Source organism: Mycteria americana, chromosome 2, assembly GCF_035582795.1.
Source record: "Mycteria americana isolate JAX WOST 10 ecotype Jacksonville Zoo and Gardens chromosome 2, USCA_MyAme_1.0, whole genome shotgun sequence".
NCBI classification, from domain to species: domain Eukaryota; kingdom Metazoa; phylum Chordata; class Aves; order Ciconiiformes; family Ciconiidae; genus Mycteria; species Mycteria americana.
Window position 1 is genome coordinate 125,375,917 of NC_134366.1, and position 22,152 is coordinate 125,398,068.

A 22,152-nucleotide genomic window follows, 5' to 3' on the forward strand; every position below is an offset into this window, starting at 1 on the left:
AGGATTCTAAGACATCCTGAAGAACCACTGGCCTACTGCGCATTTGCCACTTTCTTTTAATGAAGTCACTGCAACATGACGTTCTGTCATCCAGAGCAGCAAAAGCCTCATTACATGCTGCAGTAATTTAAGCTCAGCTATTTATGTTTAGATTTAATATATTTCCTCATTTTTTGTTGCTCTGCTTCCTCCCTTTGGTCATGGTGAGTGTCTACATTAGTAATTTAGTTCAGCTGTTTCACTCCACAGATCTGTTCCTACTGGGCTGCGCTCCCTGATATATCAGCAGTACCCAATACCAACTGTTAGATTTGTCCCAGCTGTTTTATTGAGCTCACCCTGATACTCTGTGGCAAATTATTATTCTACAATGCATTGCCTATTTATTTTTCAAATGTATCATAGACCTTGCCTACCTTGCTTTTGTAGGAGACCCTATTATTAGTGGTATTGATTTACATGTTATTCCCACATACGTTACAGACTATAAAGTAGTCACAACAAATATGCCAGTGAAAGCTGTTCTCCGACCAGCCTTTCTTTTTCTGCTAAAGAAGTTTCTTTTCTGGACAAGAAAAAGTCATTAAGGATGCTTTTACTCAAGCAAGAAAACAAGTGAGCAAAAGGTTGGATCGGAAAAAATAAACATCAGATAAAGTGAGGCAGAGGACTCCAGATAAATTCCAGAATAATTACTGTCAATAACTTGTTATTCATTTTATTGTTGCCAATCTAGTGGGTTTTCATTGTATAATATTGAGATAAGAGATTACTGTTGGGAATTACACGAAGGAAGACAGGAAGGATAACATCCAGCTAGCCAGGCTGTAAATAATCTCAAAGTCAGGCTGCATTTGCAAAAACCTGACAGTGGAACTGCGTTAGATTATACTAATGCAGTATATCGTGAGAGCAGCATAAAAATGCCCTGAATCAATCCTATGTACCTGTCTATCCAACTGGCGGCTAAGCAGTGACAGATGTAGGGCAAGGACACATCGGTCTCCCTCGGCATTTCCCAGGCTGCGAGCAGCCCTACCCCAACCACAGAGAGCGAATAAGGTATTTCCAGGCTGGAAAGCTGCTAGGAGCAGCTCTGCATCGCAGTCCTCCGTGCGCACGATGTAGAACTGTGAGGTACTCAGGACTGGAGAAAGAGAGCAAGGTAGCTCTGTGTAAGCTCCCTCTTAGCAAAGGGAAGAGTGGATTTCGGAGGGGTTTGTCTCACAGACGGCTATCACTGCTGACTGACAGGCCAGCAGACTTGTAGTTTGTGCTCGGTCTGTGACCCTTTGTATTCTGTTAAGCCCAATCACATGGCATGTGCACGCAAAACAAGACCCAGAGCACTCTGGATTCAAGCAAGTCTTTCTGACCTTCAGGGAGTACATGAACTTTAATACAGCCCTGCCATGAAAAAATAAACAGAACCACTCTGCTATCGCTTTTTTAAACAAGCAAGGAAGCAAACAAACCTCTGTGTCCTTCACATCTGTGAAGCTGCGGCGTAACGATTCTGCGTATCTGGCAGGCTGGGAGCACACTCTTCACCTGTGAGAAGGTAGATATCCCAGCAGTGCCTCTCCTTGCACAGACCCTGGGGCTTTTATGGCAGCTGAAGCCCTTGTCCAGCTGCGCTCACCTCCCCAGAAATGGTCACAAACCAGCCCATGCAGGGGAGGGAGGTTTCATATCACCTTCATGCAGAGACGTAGATACACACATGGAAAATTCTAACTGCAGTATCTTGGGATAGCGACACAGCGGAGATTAAAACTCCTCAATTAAACCTCAGACTTCCATGGAAACTACTAGTGTTCAACGTCCTCTTGTGATGAATCTATAAGTATTAATTTAGAACGGGTAAGTGGTGAGGGCTACCCGACTCCTCCGGTCGCTTTCTGCAGCAATTTGTACAGCCACGGCAGCAGTAATGTAAGTCTGTGTATGGAAATTTCCAATCCCAACTTCAGACTGGGGTCCATGTTGTGTACCCACAGAAGATAACCAGCAGGGTGAGATGTAAGCTCAAAAATATTAAGTGCTTTGCATAACATGCAGATAAGGTTGTAAATAAGACTGTGAGTACAAAACTGGCTAAAAAAAATATATTCAGGGGAGTGACTAATGGCATCAATATGGTGCTCTGTAAGGATCTGTCTTGTGTCCACTAGCTTTTGATATTGTTGTTAACGGGCTGGATGATGGAAAAGATAATGTTTCCTAAATCTACAGGTTACACCAGTATGGAAAGAGAGAAAGGGAAGAAAGAACGAAAATTCTGACAAATTGAAAACACAAACTGAAAAAATGAGATCCACTTTATTAAGGACAAGTAGAAGCTTCTAAACTAGGCAGAAACAATCACCTGCATGAACACAGATGGTGAACATCTGGACAGGTAGGAGTTCTGCAGAAAAGAACCTGGGTTATGTGTCACATGAGTAAATAATATCAGACTGTTGTCAAAAAAAAAACCCCAAAAAAGGTAAGCAGCATATTGCACTGTATAAACAGAAGCAAAACCTGCAAGAAAATGACATTTTTCTTTTCTTTCAGTTGTAAAGATTCAGGCGAAATACCGTAAACATTTTTAGGTACTGTGTTAGAAAAAGACGGGGGGGGGGGGGGGGGGGGGAGTAAAAGTGAATACTAATAGACCCAACTTCCATCACAAGAGATTTGGCATAGGCATCAGGGAAAAACTTTCTAGTGGTAAGTATACCAAGGCAAAGGAATAGATTGCCTGGGAAGCCTCCCAAAATAGGTTGGCATCTGTCAGCTAATGATGTAAGTATAGCTGATCCTGCTGTGGGTAAAAGGATGGATGGGATGATCTCTTGATTCTTTAATTTTTGACAAAACACAGTATTAAATATACATTTAAGCAGAAGCAAAAAATGCTGCTGGCTTCTAATGATCATGTTACATTGCATAGCTTAAACTGCAGTTAAAAAGAAAAAAGGAAGAGTTTTACATGTTTAGCCTCCCACAACTTTTTTTTAATTATTATTATTCAAAGGAAAAAAAAGTCTCATGCATAATGAGATGTTAGCATTTAAATGACTCCAGCTGTGTACTAAAGCTCCTATCTTCCAGGAAATAAGAAATGTCCCCTCTTTGACTACTAATGTTTGCGTGGAGACAAATTATCTGTGCACATGGCTGTAGCCTCACAATGAAAGAAAGTCAATGTAATATGAAGAATAATGGAGGACAAAGTGCTGAAGGAACTTAAATCATGACTTCCTTTACTTTTTTTCAGATAGAGAAGGGGTGTGTTTGTGCGTGTGTGCATGTGCACACTCACAAATATATGTAGTGTTTCTATGTATATACCCATTCATGGCTACATTCACTTTGTATCAAAGTTATGTTTTATTTTGCTGTGTTTTGTTTTTTTTTTTTTCTTTAAACGACGTTAAAGGACCCTGACTTTACATCTTCATAGTGTTTTTAAGTAGCTAATGCCAGTTTGAGTGTGGTGGTCTCAGTACCAGCCTCTCATCCACACAGGCAGAGGAAATTTTTATAGAGACGGCTGCAAATGGTTCTTTGCATTGAGTTACAATCTAAGCAAAACACTCACTGAGCACACACAGAGGTGGTCTTATTTTGAACCTTCTTCCTTCATCTCCAGCCAAAGAAATCTTTAGCAATTGCTATATCCAGGCCAAGCTTTCATCTTCAGCTTGTTGTGCAATATTATTGTACTGGAAAAGCATAGGGAGAATATTTGGATAACGGATTATACTTTTCAACCTGAGGTAATTCAAAAGGTTGAAGGGATTTTGCTCAGTGTTACACCCAGTAAACAGAGTATCACCTTTCAGCACAGCCAAGAATGGAAATGTTCAGCTGAAAATGTAAACATGTTAGTAAGTTATGAATGTGAAGAAAGAAAATGATATTGTTTTGCTATAAAGGTTCAAAATAACCACTGAAATGGCTCTAAGCAAACCTCAAATCTTCCAGTCACATGCAATTCTCAACACTTCTTATTTACCTTGCTATTAGGACTAAAAAAAGGAAACAGATTTTTATATTAAACAGCTTTTCTCTTTTAGAGAGATTCCAAAATGCTTTAAGGGCTCATATGCAGCAATCAAATACAGCTATGGAGCAAAGCCACAATTTCAGAAGTGCACAAACTGCATGTGCCAACTTTTCTAAATGCTTAACTAAAAACTGAAGTTATAAACCCAGTAATGGCACAGGTTATCACAGGGATGCCTGGGAGAAGATTCTGTTACTGTGACATGGAGCTACGGGCTCCAGGGCTGGCAGGTCATGTTCTCAACTCGTGTCAAGGATCCCTTGATTAAGAAAATAGTCTAGCTAAGAGATCATTTAAATTTCCTCCAGCACTTCTGGTGTCTATGATATTACACGAAGCAAACCTGAGCTAGGGTGTAGATCTTGCAAACCACGTTACTGAAACTGTCTACAGCCATTAACTGATAAAGTCTTTAAAAGTGGTGACTTTCTAGTGCTCTCTTCGTGGAAGTTTACTTCACAATAAGCTGGCAGTCATGTCCTGCACCCTGCTCATCGCCACATCTGCTCAGGTAGGTTCCTCCCCTGTGCTTGCACAGAGACAGGGACGTGTTGGCTGGAAGGGACCTCTGGAGGTCATCTAACACTACTGCCTGCTCAAAGCAGGGCCCTTGTCCAACCCTAGGTCGAGGTCAGCTGGAGGTGATAATGCGAAGTTTTTATACATCTGCCATAATTTTCCTTTCTTCATCTATCTCCCTCTTTGTCTCAGCTAGGCTTCTTAAGGTTGTCAGGAACTTCATGAACACTCAGACCCGCAAGAACACATGCATAGTCTTCTGTACAGCACACTGCAGTCTGCATACAGATTTATCACAGGGCCATCTATGTGAATAGCCAAAATGGTGAGAATACTCCTCGTTATTAGGTATGTATGAATGGCTGCTCAGGTATGCAGGAGAGAGCGGAAAATCTCACATTTGGACCTACAGGGCTGTCAAAATGACCTCTTAATAGACTGGCAGGGTCTGTAAATATCATTCATTCATTTTATCAGCTTATTTGTTAGAGCTTGAATCTCTTTCTGATATGTTTGCCTACTCCCAATTTTCAAAGGTCAGTTTGGCTAGTATGAATCATATTCATGATTCACAGAATTACACTCCCCTGTAATGCTGCCAAGAAAACAAGCTGAAACACAGTATAACACCCCTAGGACTAACATTCACTCTTTACCAGTTATTCTGGGGGTTATCTGTAATGCTGCAAGAAGAAACCACTTCTATTGCTACCACGAGTAGCGAGGAGATTCAAATTCTGGTGAGCAAGCTCTCTTCAAGCTTGAGCAGCTGCCGTTGTTCATCCATTAACTGTAGGTCTTGCTCATACTGTCCCTTCATGCTTACTGAATTTTGATTGCTTTGGCTGGGTGTAACACAGAGACTGTGGTTGTTATCAGCAAACACTGTCGATCAGCTTATTTGTTGACTTTGGTGCAGAAATTCACTGGCTTGCCTTTGTACTCCGTACACAGCCCTGGTAGTGCATTGCTCTGTAAAACAAATGTGTTCCTCCATATTCTTCCTTTTTGTTGCCAAATCTCATCGATACTGAAATGATGTCCTGGGATATGGTGATAAAAAGCAGCACACAGGCAACACATTTAACCCACAGTATTTTGTTTCTTCATTTTCAGTTTACAACTGGCTGTTTCCAAGTGATGGATCTATCAGTGTTTACCTTCAAATTAAAAGATATAACTGCCTGGAATTTCACCACTAGATATGAAAGCCCTGTAGTAAATATACTGCCTTTGGATATGAAGTTTAATAAGCTTAGTGCAATTGCTCTGTACCATTAGGGATTAACTTGAATACCACCATATTTCTAGATATAGAAACGTTTGTCTATTAATTGCCTGTTTAACATTATGTATTAAAGACATTTACTGCAGCCTGGTATTAAGGTAAGTAAATACTGTTTTCCCCTTCTCAATGCAGTTGCAAAAGAGCACACTATTTCATTAGCCTGCTACAGACTGCCTGCCTGCACCCCACGGCCGCCTGCCTGCGCCCCACAGCTGCCTGCCTGCGCCCCACAGCCTCCTGCCTGCACCCCACAGCCGCCTGCCTGCGCCCCACGGCCGCCTGCCTGCGCCCCACGGCCGCCTGCCTGCACCCCATGGCTGCCTGCCTGCGCCCCATGGCCGCCTGCCTGCACCCCACGGCCGCCTGCCTGCCCGCTGGGCATCCCGCAGCCCTGTGCAAGTGATAAGTGCTAAAGAGGTGGGGGCTCCGACACCGAGTCTCTTCCCTTCGCTGTGAAACTCAGCTCTCCTCTTGATCATAGCTGTTCCTGCTTAGGATTACTTACCGTGTTTAAACATTTCTCTTTTTCCTTGCCGTGTTGCACAGAATGCCGCACAACTTCAGTTTCCTGAGGGTGTCTCGCTTTTCCAGGCACACCGCATGCCTGGCTGCCTGCAGATACCTTCCTCGGCAGTGCGAAGTGCCAGCAAAATGTTCCTCAGAGAGGTATTTTGTTCCTAATGGCCTTCTCAGACAGGCCACAGTGGAATTAGGAATCAGTGCGGTGATTTAATTGGACAGCTTGCTTTATTTTCTACACACTAGAGATTTTCCCTCCATCTGCTTTCATGGGAATCAAAACTACAGTCCTTAAGCGGAGGACTTGGACTGAAATTGGTGTATTTTGCTAGCATGAGGGCTGAGTAGAAATGAAAAAGCCAGAGTCTGAAGGAGCATTATTTCTAGATGATTCTCAAAGAGCCAAAGCTGAATGCTGTGAACCACCGGTTTTCTCTTTCTTACCTTCATACAGGCCAGGAATGCTTCTTCTTCAGCCAAACTGCACATCTAAACCTGGGCATGAAATAGCCTCGCCTGACTTTGAAGAAGCTCCTGAACTCTTTCTGCAGTGTTTACTGCTATCAGTGTTACCCCCTCAAGCTCCCTTTCCACTTTTGCAGTGTCCCGATGCCTCGTGGTTTGCCAGCAATTTACAGCACTAGTATTTAGCAGTTACTTCAGCAATAAGAAAGCATAGAATTATGCCAGATCTCTTCCCGGCTATGTTTAATGACAGGTAAGCCTACATTTCAGTACTCAAAGTGCATTGTAACAACAAAGCATGTCAGGACGAAGGGCAGAAATTGGTTTAATCACATGGAACACTTTATATGAAGAAAAAGTCTAATGCTACTTTGACTAAGTTAAGATAGCATTAAATCAGAGATGCTATCTTCATGTAGCAGATCTATTAATCAGTTCTATTAAAATCCTGCTTTATATAAATTAATTTTTTCTATAGCAAAATATCTGCTGTTAGAGTAGTTCCATTTTATTTTTCAGTCAGAAAAAAAATTACCCCTGGATTGATCGAGAACATTTCCAGTTTGAACCACATTACTTAGCAGACATTGATTTTATTAGTCACGTGGTGTTGTTCCTATTACCCAGCTGAGTGCATATTCAAGCTCCTTGAGCAACAGTGCTTGCATGGGCAAAATATAATATTTGGTTTCCAAGGACACTTTTAAATAAATTGCTAAAATTTCTCTTCTACGAACGTGGAGGGCAAAATCCTTTTCACTTGAATGTTCACAGAAAGAGAAAACAAAAGGAGTAGAGGCAAACATTGTTGCTTTCAACCCAGCTCTATGTTACAGCAAGTAAACAGAAAACGCTTTTAGTGTCTCCAATCCACGATTTCAAATATCTCCTCTTTCTGGATTAGGACGGAAAGAAGACATTTCAAACTAGGATGAAAAAGAGGCCTCAGCACATGGCGGTGAGGGTCTCTGCTTATGGGGGATCAGACTGAGTCTCAGTTAGCAGTTTGTTAGCTCTACAGAACAGAGCTACTGCAGGAAGAGCTGAGTCCATACTGTCACAGCACAGTTGGTGGCAGAGGTTTATGTTACTGATTTGAGTTAGTGAGTCAAATCCTGAAACTTTAAGCCCCTGGTCCTTGTTCTAGCATAGGGTTTTTGCTTTTCCTGGGACGCGTGCCTTGTTCTTTCCAGAAACTCCTTCTTATTCCCTTGAAAAATTTTGGTCTAGAAGAATCAAAAACTCCCAGCAAAAGACAATTTTGTCAGATAGGTGCTATTTTAAAGGGAGGAGATGGTGAGTTATGTGAAGATCGTCTCCTTATACCCAATTGCAAGTTTACCAGTGGATTTTGCCATCCAGTCCTGAAAGAATGTAAGTGTGGCAGGGAAAGCTCCTTCTCAGAGGAGGACGAACAGCATTTTTAAATTGCATTGCATACAGATGGCTCACTATCAGGATGCTTCTTCACCTTAGAGACTACACAAATTCAGCCTCTCCAAGATTCAAACTTTCCATTCATCCAAAAGCAAAAGATCATTACTGGTATGCATTAGGAGTGCAAACACACTACAAATACATTTTCTCATTTAACTCTGAGTATCTCTAAGACTTACTATTTAATAGATAAAACCTCTTCAGATGCAAAGCTTTATACACAAAACAGGCACCATTAATAAAATATTGTTCTGAGTCATTTGGCAAATCAGGAAACTTCTGGCCACATTAATCAATGGGGAGCAATCACTTCAAAAAGTCCATGTTTCTGACTAAATGCATGCATGTTGAAATTAATGTAAATGGATAATAAAAAAATATTTTCACACTATACTGACAAGTAATGGTAGAGATAATTATCCTAATGGCTTATGAACTTTTTATGTTACAGAGTGATGTACAGTGGAAATATTATGATCAACAGCAGACTTTCTATTCTGCACTTGACATAATAAATTAGTAGAAATTATTAATGCACAGCATTTCATTTCTGTGTAGATTTTACGTTAACTACAGAGAAAAAACAAGTGATGTTCTGTCCCTCATCAAGTCTTAACTTCAAGTCTTTGTCTACACTAGCATAACAGTGTCTCTAGCTACACCGGACTAAAACCAGCACAGCTTCTCTAATGTGGTTGCAGTTAAATCTTTCATACCAATAGAGCTGTTCCCACAGGAGGAAGAGAGTAAATTGGTTTTATATCTTATCCATGTCCACACCTGTGCTATCAACAACAGAGACCTCTTTCATTTATTTATAACTGTAATGTGATTGGTATTTTCAGCATATATGAATAGCTTCCGTGTTTGGATCAAACTTCATTTCTAAATTGACACCAGTATTTCTCCACCACCGACTCCACACACACTGTGTCTAACGCTATCACTGATATTTAGGGTAAGCATCGCTGTGCTGTTGGGAACAACCAGTGGTGTCCACGTGGAGAGCTGCTGCAGCTCTGCAGAATCACAGCAGCATATCAAACCCCTGTTACTCAACTATGCTTGGAGTTGCAACAGCCTTGAGTTACATATTTTGCTGGAATTACTCGAGGTGAGGGATCATAACTTTCACACCCTCTGCATGAGGTTATTCTGCTAGTAAAACTCTAACACAGACAGTTATGACCTTGATATCCTTGCCACTGTCACTTAGGCTGATCTGCTGTACCACCATGAACTACTTACCTATTATACAGGATTCAGCTATAGTTAGAGATGCACACTATAGATATACTCACAAATTAATTTGTGTAAGACCTCTATACTCATATATCTGTGTCCACATTTTGGGGAAAGGGAGCCCTTATACCATCAGAGTTAAAGCAGAGTAAAGGAATACGGCTTTACCATCCGTAAAACAAAAGATTTGGGGCCAATTGCCTTAAAGTAAGAAAGAGGAGGGGTTTGAATTTTCCACTGCTCTCCTAATGTGTTATTGACCTGGAGAGTAAGAAGAACTCAGCCAGCTCTCAAAGAAAAAAAAAAAAGAAAGAAAAAAAAAAAGGCAAAAAAAGGCAACTTGCCACATTTTCATAAAAACACAGTGATGTTTGCAAAATCTAGAATAATTATAGCACTTCAGTTAGATTGAGGCATTACCAAAAGAAAAAAGTTTGACATTCCAAATCTCTCTTCCAAACACCTTCCTCATCAGTGTGTCCTTCCAGCCAGGGAACTGGCATGACGGGTCAAGGAAGCTTTTCGTTCCTCGTGACGGCTTGCTCCCAGCTGTCAGTGCATCCAGAGCCAGGAGAGGACATCACCTCTAGGGATGCTGACAGAAATAGACATTTGCGTGTAGGGTTTTGTTCTTACCCGCAGGAAAACGCCTTTGAGGAACAAAGCCTAGATTACACAAAAGCATAAAAGCAGAACTCCTTTTTTTGTCTGCGGGTACTTCATTAAAAACGTTAGGGCCTGCTGCTCGCAGAGGCCTCTGTGTAAATGAGAGTCTGCCCTGGCACAACTGTGGCAGAAGAAAGGAGTCTCAAAGCAGAAGTTAGCACATGCTGGTTTTAAAGCTCCTTGCAAAGGCCATATGGATAGCAAAAATCACGCGCAAGGCATTTGTTCCTCTCGTGCATGTCCACACATACTCAGGGCGTGCAGCCTGCTGAGCCCGTGCTTTGCTCTGGGCAGCCATGGCTGCATTCCCATTAAAAAGCCACGCAGCAGCAGAATTCGTGTGACACCACAGTCAGATTAACAAAAATGTGATGAATTACATGGGTTTCATGTGAGAGCTGACTCACACTCAGCTTACTCACAGCACAGCATGCTTCCTGCGCTTAGCTTTGTAAATGACCCCTCAGAGACACTGCAGACTACTATTATAAACAAGTAAATACAGACAAGTAACTTTCTTTTGTAAGCTTCTCTCTCTTCCCTCATTTCAGAGCTTTCTTCTCCATCAAGCCCTGACGTCTTGCTGTCTATTCCTCAAAATCCAGGAGAGAGTGAATTTAGATTCTCTCAGGGATAGACTTAGACTGAGAACATGCCCAGTACTTCAGAGGAAAGAAGGAAAAAAGCTTTTCCAGCTCACATAAAATCAGACTTTTTAGTTAAATACAAATTCTCTGCAATTATTATTGTCTGGTATTTCAGCTGACTCAGCTATTGCCTATAAACACAACTGTTACTAAAGGATGCTCAGTCTCCAGAATAGTCGCTTTAACAAAAAGCTGGAGTCTTGCAAAAGCATGATCAGAAACGTAGCAGCATTTAACAGAACCTAAGAGAGGAAATAAAGCAGTTAGTGCCAAAAGACTTCACAGATAGACAGTAAGCTACCAAGCACCGCTCCATTCACTGAAAGAAGGAAATCTAATGTATATTACACAATTTGAAGAACAGGACAATAGGCAAGAGTTCCTCAGCTAACACTGAGCAAGCTCCAAGGCGTCTCTTCAGGGTACAACCCAAGAGGTAAAGGGCATCAATCTACACGTATTAGAGACACAAAGGACAGGAACCCCCTCTGCTCTTACTAAGGCTTCTACTCGTGTCAGTGCCGTTTGGTGGCTGTGACACCGGGCTAGAACAAGCAGGAGGGAACTAACAAACCTATCCACATTAACTGAAGATGAGCTCAGGTGTCTTCCAGTGAAGGGGTACTGCTTGGTTCATGCCAAAGGATGAGGTGCACCTGCAAGGAAAAGTTAACTATGCCTCTCTTCTCTACCACTGCATGTCACCAGGATCTTTTTCAAGGTCATTTGAGACATGAGTCTGGCTTCTCAGGCACAATTTTTTTCCTTTTCTTGAGCTGTATAACAATATTGGACAGCTCAGTGACGTAACCAATATATTTCAGATGTTCCCTGAACTGGTTTCTTGCCAGTGAAGTTGAATCACCTGACTCACATAGGAGGGCAGTATATAATTATGCTGTTTTGCTTTACAGCGAGAGCAGACAGGCAAGGATGATACAATGCCTTCAGGAATCTTGACATGATTGATATGTGCCCATATTCCCAAGTGTAATAGTGCAAAATAAAACTACAGGGAAATAAGCTCTGATCAGGGTGAACCATAAGCACAGTAGTGGGGCTACCAGCATCCCTGCTTTGTGAAGGCAGGAAAGATTGGCTAATGTACTAGTGGGCACACTGCTACCTAGCTAGCACAAACAAACCTTGCAAATGCTGCCATTAAATAAATTAAAAAAACCCCACAACTAAACAGTCTGTCAAAGTACTATCAAGAGAAGAGAAATATCGAGGCAATGTCAGTCTGGTTGCCACCAGGCATGGCTTGATGTTTGTGGAGAGTGACATGGTGAAATGCTCCTGAGAAATCTCCCTTTGGCATGGGGGAGAGTTTTCACATTTACCCTAGAACCACTTACTGAGCTATTTGCACTCACTGCCACAAGAGTTTCTGTCAAGAGGACAGCTGGGAGCTCTGGCAGGAAAATGTTTCTTAGGGTGTCATTCACTAAGAAATACACGATACAAGCGATCCAACTTTTCTGGGTTGTTTCAACCATAATACAAACACTACCCAGCTTGAAAATACAGAGATGCTCTGGATGGATAACAGAATTTTGATGACACCAAAGGGGAGCCAAAACCAGTGAATGTCAGGAGAAACATGTGCTCCTTTTGTCCTGCATGGCAAGGCTGAGTTACTGCTTCAAGAAGCTTTCTCCATTCTGCAGTTCCAAATCGTAGCAAAAAAGGAGCTAGAAATACTTTGGTGAGGGTGCGGAGGAAAGAGGAGCCTTGGTTGCTTGCTTGCTGTTTTAAAAAAATAAAATAACTTTTCAAATAAAAATCTTGGAAACAAGATCAAAGGCATATTTCCAGAAACATCAGCTTTTTAACGACAAATGATCTACTGGTTGGTTTGCATGGATCCTAATACCTGGTCATTTTTCACTAATGCTCATAATCTGGAACAGTATTATTAATAATAATAAGTAGTCAAGGTAATTATTGGATGGTGCTTGACAAGATGAACTGATCAACCCTATCGCACTGTTGGAAAGTTGTCTGTGCCTTGATTTCCTAGACTTTTAGGTAGCTTTTCTTTCAGAAATATACGCTTTTAAGTATTGTATGTTTAAAGCATCATAGCCCAGCTGATGTGCTTAGACCACCCCACCGGACACCGTGGCCCCTCCCCCACCCCTTTTATATCTTTGTTTTCACCTGCTTAAATGTTTCTGTTCCACTCGGTCACGCTGGATCGTTACCCGACTGCACAAAGTTTCATTCTCCAAGTGGCAAAACTTCCCATGCCTTTGGATGCAGAGTCAGGCTTTCAGATCAAATTGCCTGTCTTCTGCAAAATTATTCTGCAGAAGTGGGAGGAGCATGGCTAGACATGTTAGACAAAGCCTTGCATTTTAATGGTCTCTCTCCTCGCAGTTCTTTTTCTTTAAGCAACGAAATCATCTACAAAACATGTTTTCTATTCATTAAGACAATGATTTTGGCCCTGCTGCCCTCCCTGCTTCATTTACATGATCAACTGAAAGTCTCTCTGCTAATGCTAATCACATACCGCCTTGTTGACAATCCAGCTAATCTGATTTCTGCTCAAGTAATGCACTTGGATTGTCAAAACCCTAGATTTCAGGTGTCTAGCACAAAATTCAATGCTACCTACAAGTTATTCACTAACCAGAGTGCTTCATCAGTGCAAGTTATTAGTTAACTTCTTGCTTACTGTCCTAGCACAAGAGCATCAGGTGATTGCTCTTTTGAGGCACTCATTCCAAATCCTGGCTGCACAATTCACATGCCTACTGCATACGCAGTCTGGATTTTAAAAGGTAAAAGCAATAGGATATACTTGCAGCTCTGTAACAGTGGGAATTAAAAGCATAAATCCTATCACCGTGTACAGGAGATGTGTAACTTAGTCCCTGTTAAGTGTGTGGAAAATTTGAACTAATCAGGCCATCACTGGGAGGTACAATTTGCAGGGGGGCCACTCAGTATAAAACGTGTTAGGACTTTTCAGGTTCATTCTCTCTTCTATGCATTTTAGACTTTTTGCCTTACTTTGACCCTATCCAGCTATTTAAAGGATGTTAAGTGCTTTGTTCATTGCAATTCACAGTCCATAGCTCCTATCCTTTCTTTCATCTCTGAAGAGAAAGACAAGAAAAAAAAAAGGGGGGGGGGGGAAGGGGAAGCTTCTCTGTCCTCTGTACGGTCATGTGGCCGATGTTAATGCTTTTTACAGAAATATCTCACCTGGGATGTTTTACTTGTTCCCCTTCGACTGATGTTATTAAAGGTCTTTGGAGATAGTTTTGTTTCATCCTTCTGTTCTAGTTTAGCAAGGGTGATGACATACCAACTGAAATGTCTGGAGGCTTGTTAGCAAAAACCCTGTCACTGGGAGGGATCAAAGTGTTTTTGTGCTGAGTCCCTAGGGCACTGATCCTGGCAATACAGCTGGACTCAGATGCAGTCTCCACATGGTCTAACATGACAAGCAGCTGGATCCTCAAGCTGACAGACAGAGTGTTGTTTTCTCAGGATGAATAGCATTTCCCAAAACCAAGGGGTGAAATGAGCACCATTGCCAGAAAACCTTACTTAATTTATTTTGGGATATAAGGGAAAAAAATACTACTTCTTTCATCTTACTGAGAAGAAGAAACTGGTTCTTTTCTCTGAAAAAAACCAGACTGAGGACCTGAGCAAACTCATCACTGCACATCAAATTTTTGAACAACAGGGGAGTTGGGAACAATTCACTTCAATGAGGCCAGCCCTCTGTGTTGATAAGTAATGGTTTTAAGCTGAAAATAAGCCTGAGACTGTCACATGTATATGTAATCATTGCAGTCTAGCTGGAGGACGATCCACAAACGCAAGCTGGCTGTACATCAGTAATCAAATAATTGACTGGCTGACAACGGAGACCAGTATTTGGCTTGATGCCCCTGACTAGACGGGAAATGACATTTCCTGCGTCTTGATAAAGCAGATGTCACTTGGTCCCTCCAGCAAAATACATGGCACCAGGGGCATCTTTAGTAAAGGTTCCTTCCCACACATGCAATATTGGTCAGTTAAAAAATATCCCCCTCCTCCTGCAGTCTTATGAGGCAGTAGCTTTTAACAGGCTAAATATTTGGGGGAAAAATGTATACAACAGATACACCTTCATAGCTGACTAAATCTGTTGCAGTGCTGCTTTCCCTAGCTGGTGTTCCTCCTCTCATTTAGGTTGTGCCCTTCCCTGAGGACACACTCCCTCCTGCACAGAAATGCAGCACTTTCTCAAGAAAGCAGGCATACGGCAGGGGCTCATGAGTTCAGAGTGACTTGGGAGCTAGCTACATCTTGGGCACGCTCTAGTCCTCAGCAAGTTGTTTTGCTGTCTGTCTCAGTTTCCATTAATTTAACCTACAAGGTTTCATTCTTTTTGTGGTTTGCAGGTATGGAAATAGTAACAGTTAGTAAATAGCATGTGATTGACGTTTTCCAGTTTGGCCCTGTATTTGTGAATAATACATGCCTTTCTCTGGCCGTTTACTACATAGATGTGGATTTCACTTAAATCCCTAAGCCATCTTGCACGTCGTTTACTTTGTTGCCCAGCACTTCAGAAAGTCTCATGGAAGGTAGAGTCGGCTTCTCTGGCGGTAGCCAGAAATGTGGAGGAAGCGATGTGCAGTATGTGCAAGCACCAGACTCTTCTGTCCCTATGATTACTTTTCAGTTGGTTTAATTCCCTGGAACAGCTCACCTCAAAATCACATGAACACCAGCAAGGAAGGCAAGAGCGAAGGTGAAGAAGGGATAGGGGGTCAACTGCAATCCCAGCCAGCACCTGCCTCTGCAAATGTGAGTTCGGGTTCCCAGTAGACCTCTGTTTACAGCCTTTCCCAGGGGGAAGGGGAGGTAGTTTAGTTCCGGCCCTCTGGGAGAAATAACAGTGCTGCCATCTTGCCAGAGCTCAGCGCTGCCAGTCTGTTTTGCCAAGAAGCATTTGGGACTGCAGAATAGATGCTCCCTTGATTAAATATGAAGAATTTGCATTACCAGATTACTCCACTAATCCATCCGGCTCCACGTTCTGTCCCTGACAGCAGCCAGCACAGGTTCTTCAGAGACTGGAGTGAAGTCCTCATTATAGACAATTTTACAGCTAATAAAATTCTAAAAGCCTGTATGCAGACAAATCCCTGCAGTTTTCGCATTAGGAGTTTGCATGAGTTAAAGCTGAGAGCTGACCATAGGATTTGGCCTAGCAGAAAATGTCAAGCCCCCGTTACCCTCAGAGCTTATGCTGCTATTAAACAATGAAAACACAGAAGCATAACTAGAGTTATCTGCACAGTAACAAAGGACTGTCCTTAAAGAACGTAGCCTTTAGAATTACATTTAGAGGGAAGAAGAGTACACCTTCCCATGGCTGCCTTTTCCTACCCACCCCAAGTGCAGACGTCTGCAAGCATCTCTCCAGGATGGGTGCTGCATGCAGGATTCCAGATGCAAAACCTAACCCCTGTGTAATCCGTCAGGCTGGTTATGGCGCTTGGTATGCTGCAAGGATAGCCAAGCTGAACTTAAGGAGGCAAAAATCGATTCATAAACAACGTTTAGATTTGATAACTGTCCAAACATTTACCGCTTGGGTGAAGATAATTGTACTTGCATGCATTTCTGAAATCTATGGCCAGGGTGAAAATAGGTATCATTCAATAACTCATCTCTCAACAGTAGCTGTAAATATACTGGCTGATCCATAAAGATGGCTTGGATTATTTTTTTGTATTGCTTCCTCCACTAGTTCTTCATTGCCTCCTTTTTCTGTTACTCTCCCCATCTCCCTGGAATTAGTTTTAATTTGCACAATCCCTGTAGTACAGGCATGTCATACATTTATACCACAGCCTGTTACCACCCCACATAATGATTACAAAAGGCTCAAAGTTGTTATAAGCATTAACGCATGCAAGCAACAACAAACACTGCGAAGGACTGCCTTGGAAGGTGGAGGCAAGGTCTAGGGGGCTTTTCATTCTGGATGAATGGGAGTGATAGAGATTTCTAGGCATGTCTTTGGGCTAGACAATTGTTTAGGCATAGTCTGTAATCAAGGGCTGTATATAGCTCACTTCTGCAGGGCCAGAAGCAACATGAAGCTCTCAGAATATTTAATGATTCCTGTGATTCCTTAGTAGGTGAGGTTGGTCCAAGTCAGCTGTGCCCCAGCCTGGCATTGCAGCCAATGGCTCTGCCCCCAGCTGTGCTCTTGCCCCCTCCCTTGCACCAGGATTGATGCCCACACAGCTGCGTGAAGAGCTTGCTTGGGGAGCTGAAACTAACTGCATAAAACTAGGAAAAAAGCTTCAGGTGCATTCAGTTGGTTCAGATCTCATGCCACGACCTTACAAGCAGCAGCAAAAAAAGGAAGGGTGGGAACATAAAATTGGGGTCAAAAGGGATGGAGGAATCAGAGCAGCTCTGTTTCAGACTAGCTTATGCTGCATAGCATTACATTCTCACTTCAGGGCCTTCACTTACACTGCTTTCAGGAGGCAAAGAGACTTCGGCATATACCAGAGTCCCCACACCTCACCACATTAGGGTCCCGCATGCCTCCAGATGTAAACAAATGTGCACCCTTGAGGGAAGGGTCTGAGTCAACTGCAGAACCAGGCTTCTGGTAATACTGAGAAGAGTGAAGGTTTTTGTGGCGATTGGTGCCCCCAGTCCTGGAGGAGAGGTGTAGTGGGGGATACAGGAAGGCATCTGCACTGTTCTTGCCTGTGTACCCCTAGTCCCGGCAGTTCTCCTTACTTGCATATATCTACCACCCTGGGGATACTTAATTACTGTATAAATTTATTTATAAATTCTCTCCATTACATTTACTGACCCATCCATTAGAGCAATTTGCATCCCATAGTCTGCAGAAACCTGCCGGCCTGTATCACTTAATGATAGTCCACAAGGCAACTGTGGCTCTAGGGCCCAAGTCAGCATAAACTAGTCTTGCCACCAGGTAATTACTAGGGCAGCAGATCTGCCCACTTGGGCTTCTCATTCCCATCCCCATGTCATTTCTTCTTTTGCATGGGGTGCAAGAAAGGAGGTGATGCAGGGGCAGGACCAAGCGGCTGAGCATGGCACAGCTCCATCTGGCTGTGGTACTGGTCTTACACTGCCTGAAAGCAAACGTGAAACAAGAGCTTAAGAAACTGGGCATATTGCTGTAGGCTTAAATTTGCTGTCTGAGGATCTCCTGCTCCTCTGAAAACATTGTCTAAGGGTTCACAGAACAGAGGAGGCTGTAACACCATGGCATTACGCTATCCTGTGTGTATCAGAGCTGCTTCAAAGAGGAGGAGAACAACTGCCATCTGACACAATACAATCAGACCTCTGGCTTCTCTTCCATGCCTTTGGGATTTAAGGTCTTTTTCTTTTTTTTAACCTCCAGTCCTCCTACAAACCTAATCTATCTCTTATCCTACACAAGCATGTAAAGGTTAAGCTTGAGTGACACAAAGTTCATAGAGAGGCAAGCATCTATTATTACTTCTAAGCACCAAGTCAACTTGCTTCTCTACTATCCTCGTGTTAACGTTTCACCTTTGTTTAACACAAAAGAGTTCTGCAAGGCAGCACAAAACACATGGTGGGAGCAAGGAGGGTATGTTGAAGCAGGTGTATTCAGTGCTTGCCTCTTGGACGGTGTGTGAGGTACAAGTAAAATGTTGCATCTTTTCATGCATTAACATGATTTGCAGTGGTACAAGTGACTACGTGGGAAACAAAATAATTGGAGGGGGAAATACAGAGACGTGGCCCTTACCTGCTCCTCTCTAACCTGCAGGCTGATGAACAGCGATTGCACAGTGTTGTATTACTGCCTGGAGTCTGCCTAAATCCTGGATTAAACAATCATGGACTGGACTGCTGACTCCACTACATTCCTGTGCCGCCCGGTGCCACAGATATCCATCCTGTTGTCACTTCTGTTTAATAATAAAAGCCATTTCTGCTTTATATTGTGCTACATGCAAAAAAAACAACAGTAAAAGAACATTGTGGGTGCAAAGTCAACTGGTCAAAGGTCAGGAAACGGCAGGTTTAAGATTTTCTGCCCCCCTTCCACTTACAATACAGCCTTTAATTACAAGGCCACGTGCTATTTTTTCTGATGAAACCCTGTGCCTCACTCAGTGCAATAGATGGTGCCAATGCACAGCTGTGCAATATATTGTTTCATTCCCTTCACCTACCATCTAGTTCCAGGCTCTGCTTAACTGTACACCAACCGAATCCCTTCCCTCTGTATAAAATAATTTCTCTCTTCATGGACTCTCCTGTGGTGCTCCTCAATATGCCACTTGAATGCTTCAGAAGCAGAAGTTAATTTATCTTTAAATTAGAGAGGAGTTTATATTGCCTCCATTTTAGAGATGGGAAGCTGATGAAGTGAGGCTGCACTTACAAAGCACAGCAACCCACCAAAACGTGCCCTCGCACCCCATTTCCTCCAGTCGTCCATCCAGGCAGCCACGCTGGAGCACACGCCTGTCTCAAGGTCTGCACGCAGGGGTGGGTGTCTACCCCCAGAAACGGGGCTGTGGGAAGGCAGGCACCTCCACTGCATCTCTCTGACGTGGGGCCGCAACACAGCACATGCAGCCATCGCTGCCGTGCACTTCTGGTTTATGCATTAACCAGTGAGAGGAAATTAAAAAGCCAGCAGATATGTCTCAAGAGTCACACAAATAGGTCCCAGACTTTTAGAGGACTTTTACTTCAGCAATGTCAAATATGGCCACCCTTGATCTTATGTACAACCGTAACTGCTCAGCATTTTGGCGTGGGGTTGTAAAATCTCCGGGGTCTCCAGTCAGGGAACTAAGGAGCACAGTCAAAGCCTGTGCTGCTAGATTTTGTCTGCTGCTATATTTAGTCCAGCATTTTTCCAAATGGAGGGGCATCCACACATAAAGTACAGGATCTTCAGAATGGGCCAGACACTTCTAAGTGACTTGGAGTCTACAGCACAGCAAGTAAGAGTAACAGGTCCGTCATTCCCCCAAAGGAGAGCGTTTGCGTGCTTGCACGGAACGGCCCTGCAGACACGTCACAGCAAGACATAAATCCCCGCAAGCAGCTCCGTGGCCACGGCGGCACAGGTTATCGGTGCTCCGGAGTCTGGACAACCACCAACAGCACCTCGGTTCACAGCAAAGAGCTCTCAGTAATGACTTGGCCATTTGGTAACTAGATGAGCAGCAGAAAACACCCACCCCCGCTGGAGGAGGATGCGTAGATGTTTGCTGGTGTCTGAGGCATGGCAAGGCTAGAACTGTGGATCCCCTGCCAAGCAAGCATCCCCTTCCCGTGTGTCCTGATAGCCATGAGCACTCCCCTTTGCTCTCCCAGGGCTCACCCCTTTCAGTGCTATCCCCTCCAACCAAGCCTGACTCTGACTCTTCCCCATGCTGTCTCTTTTTTCTAGCTGTAGCAGAAATAAAAAGCATCTGTTTAGTTACTCAGAGTGGAACTTGTTTTATGCATTTCCCAGGCCTTTCATTAGTACGCCTGTCTCACAATGTTTATTTTGTTCACCCCAAGGACTTGGAAGAGCTGCCTTCCCTTTCAGATTTTCGAATATCCTTTATTCATTTTTTTGTTTTGTCTGCCTGCATCTCCTCCCTGAAAGTGCTGACCAGTCACTTTGTCACATTAGTTTTCCTGGACCCGGTGTTCTTCCAGCACTGGTTTTTTTACTTTACCCTCAGATCTCAGAGCAATCTCTCATAGCCTCACTTACTCTTTTGTATCATCTGAATTTTTCATTTACAGTGAAATTGTCTTCACCGATACTGTAATTATTGTTGCATTTATAATCTAACCTGCTTTCACCTTCCGAGGTAGCAGTCTGGGTGCTGTATGTGCTGCCCATGGGGATTCATTCCCCGGGTGGCTGTGTTTATGGGATTATTTTGCTTCAGCCACCATTATCGCTTCCTTGCCACGGTCAGCGAGAGACTTTAGGGAGGACTCCTTGCACTGAACGACCGTCGCCTTTCATTTTCAAGCCCCTGAGATTTCAGGGGCTCCTGTACAGCCAGGAGGTATTGCTATACTTAAAGCCATCACCTCTTAAATAGCACCGAATTAAAACAGCTTGTGCTTGTTATACCCATAGTTCTCTCCACTCTCAATCAAAAAGCAAAAGGTACTTTTTTAAGATCTGCTCCTTTTCCTGAGAGCCTGTCAGGTGATGTTTGTGCTGGAGTGAGGACTCACTGTAATAATCTTTTTTTGGCAGTGTTTACTGCACAACTCGACCGGTTCCTACCCCAACAATGTGTGTGATCTGACAGCTCTTTCCTTTCTACCGTTCCTCTCCCATCTCTAATGAGTTTTGTCCTCTCAAACCCTGCAAGCTAATCTCAAGCTTTCCACCCCTTTCCGTCCCCCTGTTCCCAGGTTTCATTGCCTGTTTGTGAGCAGCGGAGGGGCCGCTCCCCGCTCCCTGTCCACGGGAGTGCTCCCCAGGTCATTCTGTCCAGCATGTAGTGAATTTGTCATTTAGTGTTGCTTTTTTCCTCTCCCTTGTAACTTCCCGTACCCCTAACACGAATGTTTGGGCACATTTTCACATTTCTCAGATTTGAATCTTTTTCTTTTTCAAATGAAAGAAATATATACTTACCATACTGCTGAAGTGAGACACCCCCCCTGCACTGCACCACTCAAAACCAAAACACGCAGCTATCCAGCTTCCCAAAATAAGCCAGAATGCCCAGTGAGGGAATTACCTTCCCTTTGCTCACAGTTTCTTTTCACTCCATAAACCAGCCCGTTCCCTCTCAGTCCCCAGCTGCTCCCAAGCCAGCTGCACCGGTGGCGTGGCTGGACCCATGGCGCGTTGCTGGGCATGTGGCTGGCCGTGCAGCCAGCAGCTGGGCACGCAGCCGGGCACGCAGCCCGGCGCAGGTGGGACAACAGGGCTCTGCTTGCCTGCGGGCAAAGGGAGAGGAGGACTAAGTTCTGCTGATAAGGGCATACGCAGAGAGGAGAAGAGAGAGAGGAGGCAGCCTCTGCAGGGAGGGAGAGAGAGGAAGGATTTAAGGGCAAGAGGCAGTTTTGGAAGGAAATAAAAAATAAAGCCCGCTCCTAATTTCTAGACAGTGCCGTTCCCATCCCCCTCCACTTGTCACCTATCACAGCAACTAATAATTTCATCAGATCACTCGGAAGGGGGAAAGGATGGAAAGCTAGAAAAGCAACAGCTTGAATCCTGAGAAAAAGTCTCTGCTTATAACCTGGCGCTTCTCTCGCATCGCTGCTGCCTG